Raw genomic sequence first — 16,548 nt, forward strand, 5'->3', positions numbered from 1 at the left:
GGCACATTCTTAAAATGGACTATTACGCTGAAGCAGAAAATGGTAATTTATAAAGATTATGTATGATACGAAAAAATATTTATGGCATTTTTAAGGGAGGATGAAGGTGAGAAAACTATCTCCCTAGTCACACTCCTTTTCTTAACACGATTCAAACCTTCATCACTCCTCAAAGTCCCTAGCCAACACACTTTATTCATCCACAGGGACAATTCTCAACTCTTTAACGGAAAAGAATCTGCCAGACAGGCCCTCTCTCCACTTCTATCATGACACCTACAAGTTTCCTGACTTACACCCACAGCTGCTTAATTCTCTCTTATGACAATGGAAGAGGCACCCCCAATTCTAGCCTCAAGCTCATTCTACCACCTGGGTTTTTGGTAGCTATCTGTCTACCTGTAATGTACAAGGGACAAGGCAGATTTCAAATGGAAACTCATAAATATGTGTCTAAACATTTTAGTCATAAGTCAAGCTAACCCTTCTGTAAAATATGTTCCATCTTTCTGATGAACAAATATGCCTCTCTGAGGACCTGAGAAACAAGAGTTGGAATTCAAATTCTTGGGAAGTTCTGAGCCAGAATGGGAGATGCGCTCTCAGCCTGCTCCCCTTCTCTTCCCACTCTCACTGCAGTGTCTTTTCTTGTTGCAGAGCACAGGCTCTAGGCCCACGGGCTTCAGTAGTTGTGACACACGGGCTTCATTGCTCTGCTGCCTGTGAGATCTTCCTGGACCAGGGCTTGAACCTGTGTCCCCTGAATTGGCAGGTGGATTCTTAACCACTGTGCCACCAGGAAAGCCCCCTCCAGTTTCTTACTGCATTGGTTAATACCTCTCAAACACATTTAGAACTGCAGTGACAGCAGGCTTGGTCTTTGTCCTGACTTTTTTTTTTTTTTTTTAACATCTCTGTTGGAGTATAATTGCTTTACAATGTTGTGTTAGTTTCTGCTGTATAACAAAGAGAATCAGCTATACATATACATATATTCCCATATCCCCTCCCTCTTGCGTCTCCCTCCCACCCTCCCTATCCCACCCCTCTAGGTGGTCACAAAGCACCCGAGCTGATCTCCCTGTGCTATGCGGCTGCTTCCCACTAGCTATCTATTTTACATTTGGTAGTGTCCATATGTCAATGCCACTCTCTCACTTCGTCCCAGCTTACCTAGGAATATTTTCAGTATTTCCCTATTAATTACAATATAGGTGGTAGGTATTTATGGCATTAAACAAGCCACTTTTAATTTTGGTTTTATTAAAGTTTATGTATTTATTTTAAAATCAGGATAGATGATTAATTTTACAAATACTTTTTCAGCCTCTGTGACTCAAGGATCTCAGGTCCAAGTAAAACTAAGTCTGACTGATCCTGGGTAGCCCAGCCATGCCCAGGGAAGGGAACCAGGCCTGCAAAGTCCTCAGGAACCAGGGGACTTCACCAAGATGACCCCCAAATCATTGCATGAACCAGTGCAATAAGATCACTTCTGAATGCCAGATGACCCAGGTGATATTCCCAGCACAGCTACCCTGCAGCCCCAGAGCTGGGGCATGATACCACCACTGCCCCTACTTCTTTGCTTTACCTACTTAATTTTGATTTAAACCCAGTGTCAGTGTGGTTGGCTAATCCTAGGACATGTACTCATGCCCTGGATGCAGGAGAAGCTGCTTTCATCTTCGTCCTCACACCAATACTCACAAGGTACAGGATTCGCCAAGCAAATGAAAATGGTTTTGATGCTGGGTGGTCACCCACACACAGTCAAAAAGTTGGCTTCTCCACTTTAATTAAAATTATTGAATGGGTTGTCTCCTTTAATCTATTAAAGAGAAATATATATATATATTATTAGAGTCTCCAATGCTGCTCATCTGGAAAGTCAATTCTCTTTGGCTATGGTGCATTATTCTTTAAATATAGTCCTGGGTTTCAACTTGTTCATATGTACCTATATTTATCATCAAGAGTGGCCAGTAGTTTTCTGTGCTAACTCTGTCAGGGTTTTCAGAGCTACACAAAATGTGTTGGGAAGATTTCCAATTTTATCTAGGTCCTTGAGAAACTCATGTAACAGAGACATCATCTGTTCTTGAAGGGATTGGACTAAATGACCAATAAAACAGCCTGGTCTAGCATATTTTGGGACAGTTCTTTGACAATATTCCCAAAGTTTTCCACGATTATTGATCTATTCAGGTTTGTGTCTCTTCTGGAGTGAACATCTTAGAAAATGTCAAAGGTTGAAGTTAGTATGTTAAAAGCTGTGAGATGCCCGCAAGAACTGATTTCTGGTCCATGAACATAAGTTATAGAGATTGCAAATAAATTATCTTTAGAGGGTGTGTAAGAGAAGCCCTTTCAGCTTAGTAAGGCTGTCACACTGTTTGTTGTTACCTATGTTGGATATATCAAGAAAGCCTCTGTCCAGAGCTTGAAAACTGGTGGTGTTTGCTTTGACATATAGGGTAGATTTCTTCTTAACTGAGCTGGTTCATTCTTGTTTGCTACGGGTTCTCAAATTCCCAGGCTTTGTCACACATTCACATCGTCTACAAAGCCCTACAAGCATTTAGGTCCGTTTCCCTTTATGGCACCATTTTTTAATTCGTTTTTTGAGCTTTGAAAATTATAACATGCATGTTGCATAATACATGCATGTTGCATAATAGGTCAAATAGTAACATTATCGTATATATATGTACATATGTAAATATGTATAACAAAGCTAGTCCTCTCCCTGACCCCTCACCCATCCCTTTGAGGTAACCAGTATTAACAGCATGCTATATACCTTATTCATACATACTCATTTAAACATATATGCTTTCTTTGTATCTTTGCTTTTTGCTTTTACTGACATGGAATCCTACTATACTCAGTCAACAAATTGTTTTTCCTTTAAGGTTGTATTGTGGAAAAATCTCAAACATATATAGAAATAGAGAAGATATTATAATGAATCCCTATGTACCCACCACAGAGCTTCAACAATTATCAGTTCAAGGTCAATTTTGGTTCAAACTCTACCTTCATTTCTCCACCCCCCACCCCCTCCATATCTTGGATTATTATTTTTGTAACATGTAGAATTTTCCCCCAACATTTGTAGTTTAAAAATTCAAACCTATAAAAAAATGTTTGTAGGCTAGTACAATGAAAAATCCATCTATCCATCACCTAGATTTACCAGTTGTTTTTCATCATAGACAATATTTTATGGATAGCTCTACATTTAGATATAACTATCCTTTTCTCCCTGATTTACTGATGCATAACACACACATATATTACTTTATATAATTACTCATTTTTATAGAACACCATTGATGTGCGGAAGCAAGAGTTGGCTGAGATGCTTAAAGCAAGGTGGCCAAGTTCACCCAAACAGAAGGATTGAACCAAAACAGATGCCAAAGGGAACAGCATAAAAAGAAACTGTATAACAGTGGCACTCTTCATGCTTAGCTGGAAGAAACTCTTCATGCTTAGCTGGGGAAACTCCAGAAACCTCTTCTGCCAAAGGGCTTGCAGACACCTCACTTTGGGCCCAGGCAGCTGTCTATGTGAAATAGTCTCACCCCTTCAGGGGAGAGAGGGCCCATGAGAGCACTAGGTCTTGGCCTTGAGCTCAGCAGACCTCTCCAATGGCCAGTTGCTGGCCAGTTGCCTTTAATAAACTGTTGGAACAGTAAGTCATTCCAAGACAACTATTTTTAGATTGCTCCAATTGCCTTTTGGATTGGGCAAAGTTTACCACTAATCTTGTATTTTTCGTCAATTCTCCTTGTATCTCTAATTGTGCTTTATATACTTTCCCAAAATATTATTAGGCACGTCAAAATTCACGATTACAGCTTCATTTTAAATTTCAGTTTTTACAAAAGAAAAATGATCCAATTTGACCCTGACTAGTAACAAGTAGCATACATTTACCTAACTCTCTCTGAGCATATCTCCCACCTCACCCTGCAGCAGCAGGAAGCAAGCCTTCTAGATCTGAGAAATTTTGAATACCAACCCTTTCTCTGCATATGCATTTTCCTATCTCGGACAATGAAGAATTACATCACAGACTAAACCCCACTTAGGTAGTGTTTAGATCTCCTTTCCAGATTCAGTAACATTAACGTGATCCCAAACGCGTCTTGGTTTGCATTTCCCTGATGTGCTGTTAGCCATTGTAATAAGTTTAATGTATCCTTTTGTTTGAGGTTTGTTTGCTTTAACTTTGTATTTGTTACTTATTGTTGCCCAACAAATTACCCAAACCTTAGTGGCTTAAACTGTACCCATTTATTATCTCACAGTTTCAGTGTGTCAGGAATTCAGGAGTGGCTTAGTTGCGTGGCTCTGACTCAGGGTCTCTCATTAGGTTATAGTTAGGATGCCACCCAGGGCTGCAGTCACATGAAGGCTAGTCCAGGGCTGGAGAATCTGCTTTCAAGATGGCTCTCTCTCATGCCAGGCAAGTTAGTGCTGGTTGCCAGCAAGATGCTTCAGTTCCTCACCAGTGGCCCTCTCCATAAGGGTGCTTAAGTGTATCCTCATGGCATGGCTGCTGGCTTCCACTGCCAGGACCGATCCAAGAGACAGGCAGGCAGGAAGTCACAGAGCCTCTTGACATCACTCTTAATTTCACCTTTGTTTTTTAAAAGACATTTTTGCTAGGTATAGCATTCTAGGTTGACAGTGTTTTCCTGCTTTTGTTGTTTTTCTGTCAGTATTTTTAAATGTATCTTTTTAAATTTTTATTTTATATTGCAGTATCATTGATTAACAATGTTGTGTTAGTTTCAGATGTACAGCAAAGTGATTCAGTTATATGTATACATGTACCCATTCTTTTTCAAGTTCTTTTCCCATTTAGGTTACTACAGAGTATTGAGCAGAGTTCTCTGTGCTATACAGTAGGTCCTTGTTGTTGTCTATTTTAAATATAGCAGTGTGTACAGTATTTTAAAGATATTGTTCCACTGTGTTCTGGTTTGTAACAGCTTATATTGTTCCCAATAAGAAGTCCACTGTCACCCACAAGTCTTGTTCCACTGTACGCAATATATCTGTTTTTACTCTGGCTGCTTTCAAAATTTTCTCTTTATTACTAGTTTTGAGCGATTTGATTATATGATCTTCCATAGCGAAGTTTTCTTCATATTCCTTATGCTTGAATCATTGAGCTTTTAGAGTCTGTGCGTTTATACTTTCATCAAATTTGGAGGAATTTCAGCCATTGTTTCTTCAAATACAAGTCCCCACCCTTCTGTAGATTTCATTACATGTGTACTTGGCAGCTTGAAATGCTACCACGTGTTATTGGTGCCTCATTTATTTTTCTAAATCTTCTGCAGTGTCCAATTTGCTGTTCATTCCATTATATTCTTTTTTCTAACTTAGATATTGAATTTTTCATCTTCAGAAGCTTAATTTGGGATTTTTTTTTTTACACCTACCATGTCTCTCCTTCACATGCTCATTCTTTGTTCCTCTTACTTGAACATATGAAATATAGTTGTTCCACTTTGGTTGGTAAAAATGCAAACTATTCTTGGCCCTGTGTGAGTTCCCAGGATTGTTCCTTCTAATCCCCTTGGGTAGGTGTTTCATCAGCATCTAGTTGTTTCATCAGCTACCTTGGGTAGTTTCCTCACACATGTGTGCAGATTAGTGCTCAGCTGGAGATTTGAGGGGAACCCTCTGTAGATCTCTAGAGCTCCCTCTTTGTACAGCTCTCTCTTCTCTAAGCAGGTCCTTACTCTCTGGTACTTTGCTCTGTAAATTCTAGCCTCTCTCGAATCTTGAGTTCTCTATCTATCTCCTCACCTTAGGGAGACTGCCAGGTCCTATTCCCTTCCCTGCACTGCAGTCTGGAAACTGTCTCTGGGCAATAAGATGAGACAATCTTTGGACTTATCTCATTTATTTCTCTTCTGTCGGGTTCTGTGCTGCTTGTTATCAGCTGTTTGAAAATCTTTGATTCCTATATTTTGTCTGTCTTTGTAAATACTTAAGAAAGGAGAATAAATCTGATCCTCATTACTCCGCTGGGGTTGGCAACAGAAAACTCTCCAGAAATTGGTTTTGAGATCAATAGTCTATATAATCATCATATCTGTTACCTATGTTGTGCAATAAACCCCCCCGCAAACTTGTAGTTTAATATCTTAACCACTTATTTGTTCACAATTATATGTGTTGGCAATTTGGGTTGAGCTCAACTGGAAAATTCTTTTGCTCACTATGGTATCAGTTGTGCTAACTCATGCATTTGAAGTCAACTGGCAATTTGGCTGCTGGCTGGGCCAGGAAGACCTCACTCATATGTTTGGTTATTGGTAAAGGCTTTTGTCTGGGCTCCTTCCTCTTCATGACCTCTCACCCTCCAGTACCCTAAACTTGGCTTTTTAAAGAATGTGATCACAGAGCATACTGTTCTTTCTGTTTTTTATGGGTGGCTATATGGACCACACTTTCTTAACCTTTCTTTGTCTACTGTAGTATTTTGAAAGGTAAACATGTATGTGTTGATTATTGTGACAAAGAAGGCCAGGGTTACCAATATTTAGTTCTACTCTCCTTCCTGGACTCGAAACTGACTACATTTCAAGCAACTGTCCCTCCCCCAACCCACATCAGCTGTGACCTTGTGACGATCCATCCAAGGTCAGCCCTGGCCATGAAATAGCCAGCACCATCTTCCTCGTGCACATTCTCTCTCCTCCTCTGCATGGCTGGAAGTGATGTTCTCCAGGATGGTTGGAAGAAGCCCAAATTCCCGAGGAGGGCCATCCAACCAGAAGATCTGCATTGGACTTCGGGTGAGTAAAGAAATTGACCTCTGCTGTGCTAAGCTACTGTGATTTTGCTACAGCAACCTGTTGCTTACTAAGTCTAACACAGTTACCTTCAATTATCAAGTGTTTTTTACATTTCTCTAATATTGTATGGAGAGCATGTTTTATCCATGCTACTTAAGCTGAGGACTCTGTAAAGTTTCAAGTTTCTTTCCTTCCCATCCCATGCAATTCTTGTTACTTTCTTTATTAAGATAACATAAATTGATAATAGACAGGCAAACCTCACTTTACTGTGCTTTGCATATACTGTGTTTTTTACAAATTGAAGGTCTGTGGCAACCCAGCATCAAGCAAGTCTTTTGGGGCCATTTTTACAACAGCATTTGCTCACCTCTTGTCTCTGTGTTACATTTTGGTAATTCTCGCAATATTTCAAACTTTTTTGTTGTTGTTATGTTTATTGTGGTGATCTGTGATCAGTGATCTAAATTTGATGTTGCCATTGCAATTTTTGTTTGTATTTTTAATTTAAGGTAGGTGTACTTTTTTTAGACCTAATAGACACTTAATAGACAACAGTATAGTGTAAACATAATTTTTATATGCACTGGGAATCCCCAAAATTTGTGTGACTCACTTTATTATGGTATTTGCTTTATCGCAGTTGTCTGCAAGATCTCTGAGGTGTGCCTGTAATATATATATATATATATATATATATATATATGATTCAATTTTCAAATTTTTTCTTACAAAGTGTCTAGATATAAGTCTCTTTCTTTTGATTTTTGCTTAGAACATTGCGAGGAAAAGATTTATAATTTGATGTTTTATCAGCTGAAGAAAGTTTTCTTAAATGATGCCTTTAATTTTAATTGCTTGTTTCACTTGTCTGTGTTTCTTGCTTAAGGGAACTGTAATTCCTCAGTTGGATCTCTGTTCTCTGCATATCATATTCAGACTCTACAGTCCCTTGTAATGTCTATGTTTTTCTCCTTTTGTCTTGCACTCTGGGAGATTCAACCAGGTTTGTTCCTCATGTTATTTACTCTGTGGTAACACATTTCCTTCTTCATTTCCTGCCATCACATGTGCTTTAATTCTTCTGATGTATTTTGGGTTTCCCTGTATGACTTTCCTACCTTAACAATCTCACTCTGCACCTTTAAAATTTTCTTAGGCTGTTCTCTCCTTATGGATTTATTTTAGAGACCACGTCTTCAGTTTGATTTGAGGGTACGGAAAATTTTGTAAAAATCTCCTGATATATGTGCTTCTGCTGAGACTCTGTGATTTTACTCCATTTGCTGGATTCTGCATACTTTTTCCTTAGCACTCCCTTCCCTACCCCTATGATAGTTTGAATTCATCCTGGAGTAAGGGGTTATTTGCAGACTGGGGTATGTTAACTGGCTTTCTGACCCTTTTCACTGCCCATAGGTGTTGTTGCCAGACTTTCTTTTTTCTTTTAATTTCAGATGTTTAAGAAAAAGAACTCTTAAAGAGTTTCAAATAAAAATAACAGATGAAATTTTTATATGGACATAAGTCTGTTCTTGTTATTCACAGTAGTTATGTTTATAAAGTTGCCCTTGACATCGAATTAGTAAATCCTAAACCATTGCTGCTAGCGGAAGTATGGGATCGTGTCCCTGCAAACTTCTGGTAACAACATTTCGTCAACTGATCAAACATAGCCTTGTTTTATGTGACTTTCTGTTTAAAGATACCTTGTTTAACATTTATTATTGATTCACTAACATTGAACTCATGACCAACAGCACTACAGCTCATACCTGAATGAAGTTTATCTGCACACATATTTTCTCCATAAGGCACACCAGAGCCTTCTTGTGTTTGGGACAACTGGACACCAATTCAGCACTACTCTTGGGCCCACTTTTTTTTTTTTTTTGGTACACGGGCCTCTCACTGCCGTGGCCTCTCCCGTTGCGGAGCACAGGCTCGGGACGCGCAGGCCCAGCGGCCATGACTCACGGGCTCAGTCGCTCCGTGGCATGTAGGATCTTCCCGGACCGGGGCACGAACCCGCGTCCCCTGCATCGGCAGGCGGACTCTCAACCACTGCGCCACCAGGGGAGCCCTTGGGGCCACTTTAAACAAAGAAATCACCATCAAAAACACAACACATGCAAAACGTTGCACTGAATAGACTGCAGAAAGGACTAGTTTACAGTATAAGAACTGAAATAAGAAGGTAGGGCATCCCCTTATTCAATCTCAGCTGGGAACATGCATGTTTGGAAACTCAGATTTTTTTGTGGCTCTGCACATGTCTGTGAATGACTTCGAAAATGCTGCTAGGATTGATTTGGGGGTTACAAATAAATTTTAGGGAGTAGGTGAATTCTAAATTTGGAATCAGCAAATAATAAGGAACAACTGTGAATGTTTTAAAAGATTTTCTGGTCTTTCTGCTTTCAGTATCTACCACGTCAAGTCCATCCAACCCAATGAATGATCTTAATGAAGCATAGATATAATCACATTATTTCCCCTATATATTCTCCTTCTATTGATCTGTATTTCCTACACAATGTACCCAGCAAATATGCTGACCAACTGCCAAACAGGTTGTGACACAGTGAGATAGTATCAGATTCCTGAAACTGTGCTTTTGGATATATTGATGTAAGTGGATGAAACCCCACCCCACAGATAGGTGTACAGCAGAGGCTGGGTGATGGGCAACACCTGTGAGGCCAATTTCCCCTGCCCAATTGACATTTTTCTGGGATTACATTAATGTATCATTTTTCCGAAACTCTCTTGCTCTTAATCTTTGAACCCATGGATAGGATCTGGCAAAATGACTCTGTGTAAAACTATAATATCATATCTAGAGTGCAGTAGTATTGAAGTACATTTTTAGTTTGTGGGAACGACACCTTCTGGAACGCAGCCACTATGATACTCCAATTTCCTGCATTTTGGTTTCTCTTGTGGCTGTGATTTCTTTTTCTTTCTCTCTTCCTTCCTTCCTTCCTTTCTTTCTTTCTTCCTTTCTTTCTTCTTTTTTTTAAATTAATTTTTATTGGAGTATAGTTGCTTTACAATGTTGTGTTAGTTTCTGCTGTACAACAAAGTGAATCAGTTATAATATACATATATCTCCTCTTTTTTTAGATTTCCTTCCCATTTAGGTCACCACAGAGCATTGAGTAGAGTTCCCTGTGCTATACAATAGGTTCTCATTAGTTACCTATTTTATACATAGTAGTGTATATGTGTCAATCCAATCTCCCGGTTCTTCCTACCCCCCCTCCTCCCCACCCTGATATCCATACGTCTGTTCTCTGCATCTGTTCTCTACATCTGTATCTCTAGTTCTGCTTTGCAAATAAGTTCAACTGTATCATTTTTCCAGATTCCACATACAAGTGATGTTATACAATATTTGTTTTTATCTTTCCAACTTACTTCATTCTGTATGATAGTCTCTAAGTCTACTCATGTCTCTGCAAATGGCACTATTTCATTCCTTTTTATGGCTGAGTAATATTCCATTGTATATGTGTACCACATCTTCTTTATCCATTCCTCTGTTGATAGACATTTAGGTTTCTTCCATGGTCTGGCTATTGTAAACAGTGCGATTTCTGAATGCATACAGAGTTTGGGGAACAGTACTCAAGTGGAAGGGCTAAGAGCATCTTAGAGAGCAAGGGGCATAGAAGACAGCTCCCTCTCTTGAAATGCCTGGGAGCTTGGACAGGGAAGGGTTGCTCAGAAGAAGTGGCATGTGGGGCCCTGGGGAGACTAATTATCAGTCACCGAGGTTCCCAGACTATGGAAAGAACTTTTACTGCTGTGCTGCTTTCAAGACATCATGAGGCTTCAAATAGTAGCTCATCTCTGGTTAGCAATGTGAATCAAAGACCACAGGAATTATTTTGGATGGCACAATTCCCTTGGGACTTTTGTATGAGCCTAGTGTAGTCAGGGAGCCAGCACTGCAATTCAATTTGATTTAGAAAATAAGAAAAGATTATATTTCTTACACCCTGTATGATAGTGTAAAATTCATAAGACAAAACACAGTCTGAAACCTTAGGCAGGTTACTTTGCCTTTTTAATTCTCAGTTTCCTCATCTGAAAAATCGGAACAGCAATGCTTACCTTGTAAGAGGTGGACTTATGATTGTATGTGCCTGGTGACTAACCAGTGGGTCTCAGCGCCTGATGCTCAGTCAGTCTTATATGGGTTCTCTCCTGCCAGCTTCCCTCTGAGTTCTCTGTTGTTTTAAGGTCTTCCTTGCTGTCAAGCATTTATATTGTCCCATGTTCATTTTTATAGAAGTTTACAACCATGCAGTTATGCAGTACACCAGTATTTTGGTGGGGTTTCTTCATCATTTTATCCACTGGTCAGGCTTGGATCCCATGGGTTGGCTGCTCAGCCATCCTGTTTTTCTCAACCACACCTTGGAATTCACTCTAGATATGCCCCAGGAGAGAAGAGGGGCTCCCCTTTCCTTAGGTAAAATGACTCTGCCAACTTTAATTATTTTTAGTTGCTGATTTAAAATATACATATAGATATAGGTATAGGTATACAGTGTATTTTATCAGTTATTTTACTTATTTACTGAAATCTTAAAAGATGGCTAAGCATACTCACAAATATAATATCAATAAATAAGATAAAATTATATTTCAAATATCTAGGTAAGGAAATATGGGCTAAAGGAAAACAAGGCTGGGAATTGGATGCCAGATACTTTCAATAAAAATACCGAACATGTTGAGAAAAAAATGTGTCCAACATCTATAAAGTATACCACTAATAATCTTAATTATATTGTTACATTTTGTGTCAGATCATGTAGCTGTTTTCTTTTGCTGCCCAACACACAGAAATATGATTTTTAAAAAATCTCAATGATGATACAGTTTATACAAACTTCACACTTAATCTGTTATACTCATTGGTCCATATAGTAATCATGGCACTAAAATGAATTTGAAAAGAAAATTAAACCAGATTTGACAGATCTGGGCCAACAGGTGAATCTTTATTTAAAAAAAAAAAACAACAACTTTATTTTAAGAAATGGGAAGTGCAAGGGGAATGATAATTATGTCCTAAAGCATCAGTGCTTCCAAAAAAGGACGTAGAAGATTGTTTTCCATAGTTTTAACACAGCAACTTTAATACCCTCTAAAAGAAGGCATCTTCTCTTTATATCCCTCTAAAAGTGCTCAGAGCACTGTAATACAATCTGAAAAGGAAACTGTTCCTGAAAATTTTTACCACCCTGTTGTGCACTGATATCCTCAGGGGGAAAATTATCAACTAAAAGGGAGAAATTAGTCTTTATGCAATGTGAATCTAAATTTCATTTTCAAGTGTGAAACATTTTTTTCAAGGTATTTTAGAAGCAAAAACTAGTAAATTCTTTTCCAAACCAGATGCTATATTTTTAAAAAATAGTTTCTCACTCACTGGCTTGCTTTTATCATACAATAGTTGAATTTAACTTAAATAACATTTACTTAAGCTATAAGCATAGTAATAAAATGAACACCATGGGTCCAGTATTCATATTATGAACTAAGACCTTCCCAGGTACCACTGAAGTTATGAGTGTGATTTTTCACTCTCCCACTTCTTCCCTCCCTTACCACAGGTGGCCACTACCCTGAAATCTTTTAGTTTTCCATGTACATGTAGATCTTTAAACATGATGCTGTTCACCTTTACTTGTTTTTGAGCCTTAAAAAGTATTATAATACTTAATATGGTTCTCTGTAATTTGATTTGTATTTGCCCATCATTTTAAGTCGAATAATTATTAAGATTCACTAATTTTGTTTCATTTAGCTGCAAAATATTCATTTTTCACTAACTGATATTTCATGTGACTATTCCACAATAATTTTTTTCATCCTCTAGTTAGTAGATATCTGGGTTATTTCCCGCGTTTTGAAATAGCAAATCATTGTTGCTGGTTTTTTTAATTGAAGTATAGTTGATTTACAATGTTTCAGATGTACAGCAAAGTGATTCATTTACACATATATATATTCTTTTTCAGATTTGTTTCCACTATGGGTTATTACAAGGTATTGAATACAATTTCCTGTGCTATACAGTAGGTCCTTGTTGTTCATCTATTTTATATGTAGTTGTATGTATCTGTTAATCCCAAATTCCAATTTATCCCTCCACCCCTTTCATATGATATTTGTCTTTCTCTGTCTGACTTATTTCACTTAGTGTGATAATCTCTAGGTCCATCCAATGTAAATGGCATTATTTCATTCTTTTTTATGGTTGAGTAATATTCCATGAAATCACTTCTTAGTTGTATCCTGGTATTTCTTAGAATAATTTATCTCACTTGAGTGTGTTGTATTATTTATTTTTGTACATCACTAGGTTCTGTTTACTATTAGTTGTTTAGGAATTTTACATCTAGGTTTATGAATGACATTAGATTATAAATTTTTTCTTCTCATAGTTCCATTTTCTGAACTTGGTATCAAAATTAATTGGGAAATACATTTTCCCTCTTTTTGATTCACTGGAAAGTTTGTATCAGATTGAAGAGATATGTTCTTTGAAGATTGTGTAGAGCTTGACTGTAAAACCATCTGAGATGGATGTTTTTATAGGAAGACTTTAGTTTCCTTAGTGCTTATAGAAATATTCCTTCTTTCTATTGTGTTAGTTTGGTTAAGTCATATTGCTCGAGGAATTTGTCTACATTTTAAAGTGTGTTGGCATTAATTTGTGCAGTGTTATTCTCCTCTTCCATCTTTCATTCCTAATTTTGTTTATTTGTGCTTCTATCTCTCTCCCTTTCTCTTTTCTTGATCCATCTGTTACAAATTATGAATATGAATATATATATGCATATATATTTTCTTGATCAGATGCCAATGGATTGGAGAGTGAAACACATGGATCAACTAAGTGTAGGTTTCATGTAGTTCACTCAGAATTGAGCACAAGCTTTCAACAGGGAAACAATAAGAAGGAAGGGAATTTCAACACATGAACAAAGGCATGGAGGCACATAAAGAGCTTTTTCATATTTTTATTTTTTACAGTGGGGACTTTTTTGTCATTGACTTAGTATGAATTTAATACTCTCTCTCTTGGAAATAATCAGTTTTTAAACCTTGTTTTTAATTGTGGAATAAAGGGTAATAGGACCAGAAAAAAATTCTAGAGCCCCTGAAATTATTCTTTATTGCTGTTCACTTGTTCTGTTAACCTTGACCTCAGGGGAATTATTATGAATTCTTATAGCATGGCATAGAGAAAAAAACTTTTTTCAGAAACGGAATGCTGGTATCATTAGCATTTAATGAAAATGAATGTTGATTCTGTATAGTTTCTTTCTCTTTCAACAGTATTTGGGGTTAGACTTGACTTGTGACCTATAGTCCAACTTTGTTTAAATAGCAATTCAGAAGGTAGAAAAGAAAAATGAGATGAAGTGTTAACTCCCTGGCTCACCTGTTCTAAACCCTTTTGGAAAATGTACAGGACAAGGAGAGCTGTCAAAGTAGCAAGCTTCCTAAATTGCTAGCACAGTTCACAAAGACCATCTCATCGGAGACTTCCGACAACTTCCTGTAGGTTTTCTCCCCTGCAGTGACGTGGTTGTCAATTTGCCTTGACTGTCTAGGTCACTGGGATACACAGCAGATCTGCGTTACTCAAGCCTCACTCCACTGTTTTTATTTATAACCCTGATATCATCCCTCAAACCCTTCCTAAACTCGGTCCCCACCCTGTTTAGAATCTCTTCATTTATGACTGACTCTCTCAACAAGGCTAGAATCTAACAAAGACAGTCGTGAGGGAGACTTGTAGAGCTTAAATATTGTAGAGAAGTTTCCACCGCACTATTTGGATGAGTTCTGGCCATGTTCTTAGCTAGTTGTAAGAATAATTGAAAATCTTTTTCCTCTGTCAGTGAACCATATAGTCTTTCTATTTATCTTGTTCACCAAGAAAGATAATTAAACCCTCCAAGTATGTATCTCCACACAAAACTTTCCCTCTCTTTATAAAGTTTCTTACTAAATACAATTATAGCTTTTATGAATGTGTATACATTTCACTACAAATTATTATTGTTTTTATCCTAACACAATAGATTTCCTTTTAGAAGACGCCTTTCTTTTTGTTTTCTTATATCATTTCTCATTTTTCAGACTTAGCACTTCTACCAAATGCCTTATTTAAGTATTCTGTGGGAGAGTAGTTATGTGTAACACTTATGAAACATCTCCGGGTCAGATTTCAGTACCTGGGGTACCAGAAGTAGCAAGTGAAGGTTAGACAGTTGGGTGATGTAATTCCCTAGTGACTATGGTTTCCTTTGTCTCAAGGCACAGCAATCCTACTTAATACGGTGAAAACACCTTCTCAACTCAAATCAGCCTTGAGACATTTTCAGAAGATGACTTTTAGTTGCCCACGGCAGCAGCCAAAGGAGCTTTGGCCCTGTTTTTTAAAAATCTTGATGTGATTGTTAAACTTCCAAACAGCTTTCCATCTTTTTGCATTCTTTGACATCTCCCTTTGAAGAACTTGAAAAAATATAGTGCTCTCTTTTGTCTTCCTGGCCTCCTGAAGTGTTGGGATAAAAGCCTGAAGGCTTTGCGTCTGAAAGAGTTAAAACAATCTGCATGGCAGAATATCAAATCCCACTGCTTCTCCCTGCCAAATGGAAAAAAAAAAAAAAATCAAAGCAAGCAGTAAGAAGGAAGAGAAAAGGGGAACATCAGTGTTAGTAAATCAGTCAGGTCCTGTACAATAATCTTCTTAAATCCATCCCTCAAAGTGGGGAGGGCCTTCTTTGGGTTTTTGGTGAAATCGACACCAAAGTCTGTTGACCCTCTCCTGGTTGATGGTCCACATTTATTTCTATTTATCTGGATATCAGGATCATCCTATGGAAATGATCCACTGGCACAATTATATGAGTACTTAGTAATTTTATCCCTTTACTCATTAATATTAATTAGTGTTTGGAGGGGAAAGAGGACAGAGAATGGCTTCTCCAATCCAAGATAATTAACTTTGTCTAGCTTCTATGAAAGTGAGAGAGCACTTTATTAAAGACCATAAGATAAGCACTCAAGGGACTCTTATTTTCTGCTTAGGCTAAACTGTGATAACATTTGGATTTGAGAGACTCCTAAGAATGGCCAGTGAGAATAAAAGGATCATTACTGGAGAGCAAAGTCTCCAGCATGGTTTCCAAGGCACCCACTCAGTTGGTGGTAACATAGATTTGATGTTTTCATGCTATTTTAGGAAATGAAGAGTGGTTTCCAAGCCTCCTATACAGGACATGATGATATTCCAAGTGACCAGGAAAAGTAAGAGAACAGAAGTAGTCGTTACTTCTTTTTTAGTAACATGGATTGATATGTTATCAATACCGAAGCAGTGAGCTGAAACACTTTTTAATCTAATGCCTAAAATGTATTTGGTGTCCAGCTAGTATTAGGACACTTTTCTAAACCAAAGATTTCATTAGACATATTTACTATCCCCTAGGAATGAAACACTGTAGCAACTACATAACGGTGGGTAGCAATTAGAAGCTATGCATTCCATGCGACTTTTACCATAATATTCATTCCTTCATTTGTTCTTTTGACAAATTTGATGGAGTACCTACTATGCAGGAGGAACTATATTGAGCTCTAAAACTTTAGAAATCAATGCCAAAAAAAAAAAAAAAAAAAAAAA

The sequence above is a fragment of the Lipotes vexillifer genome, unplaced genomic scaffold (assembly GCF_000442215.2).
Source record: "Lipotes vexillifer unplaced genomic scaffold, Lipotes_vexillifer_v1.1 scaffold589, whole genome shotgun sequence".
In the NCBI taxonomy this organism is placed as follows: domain Eukaryota; kingdom Metazoa; phylum Chordata; class Mammalia; order Artiodactyla; family Lipotidae; genus Lipotes; species Lipotes vexillifer.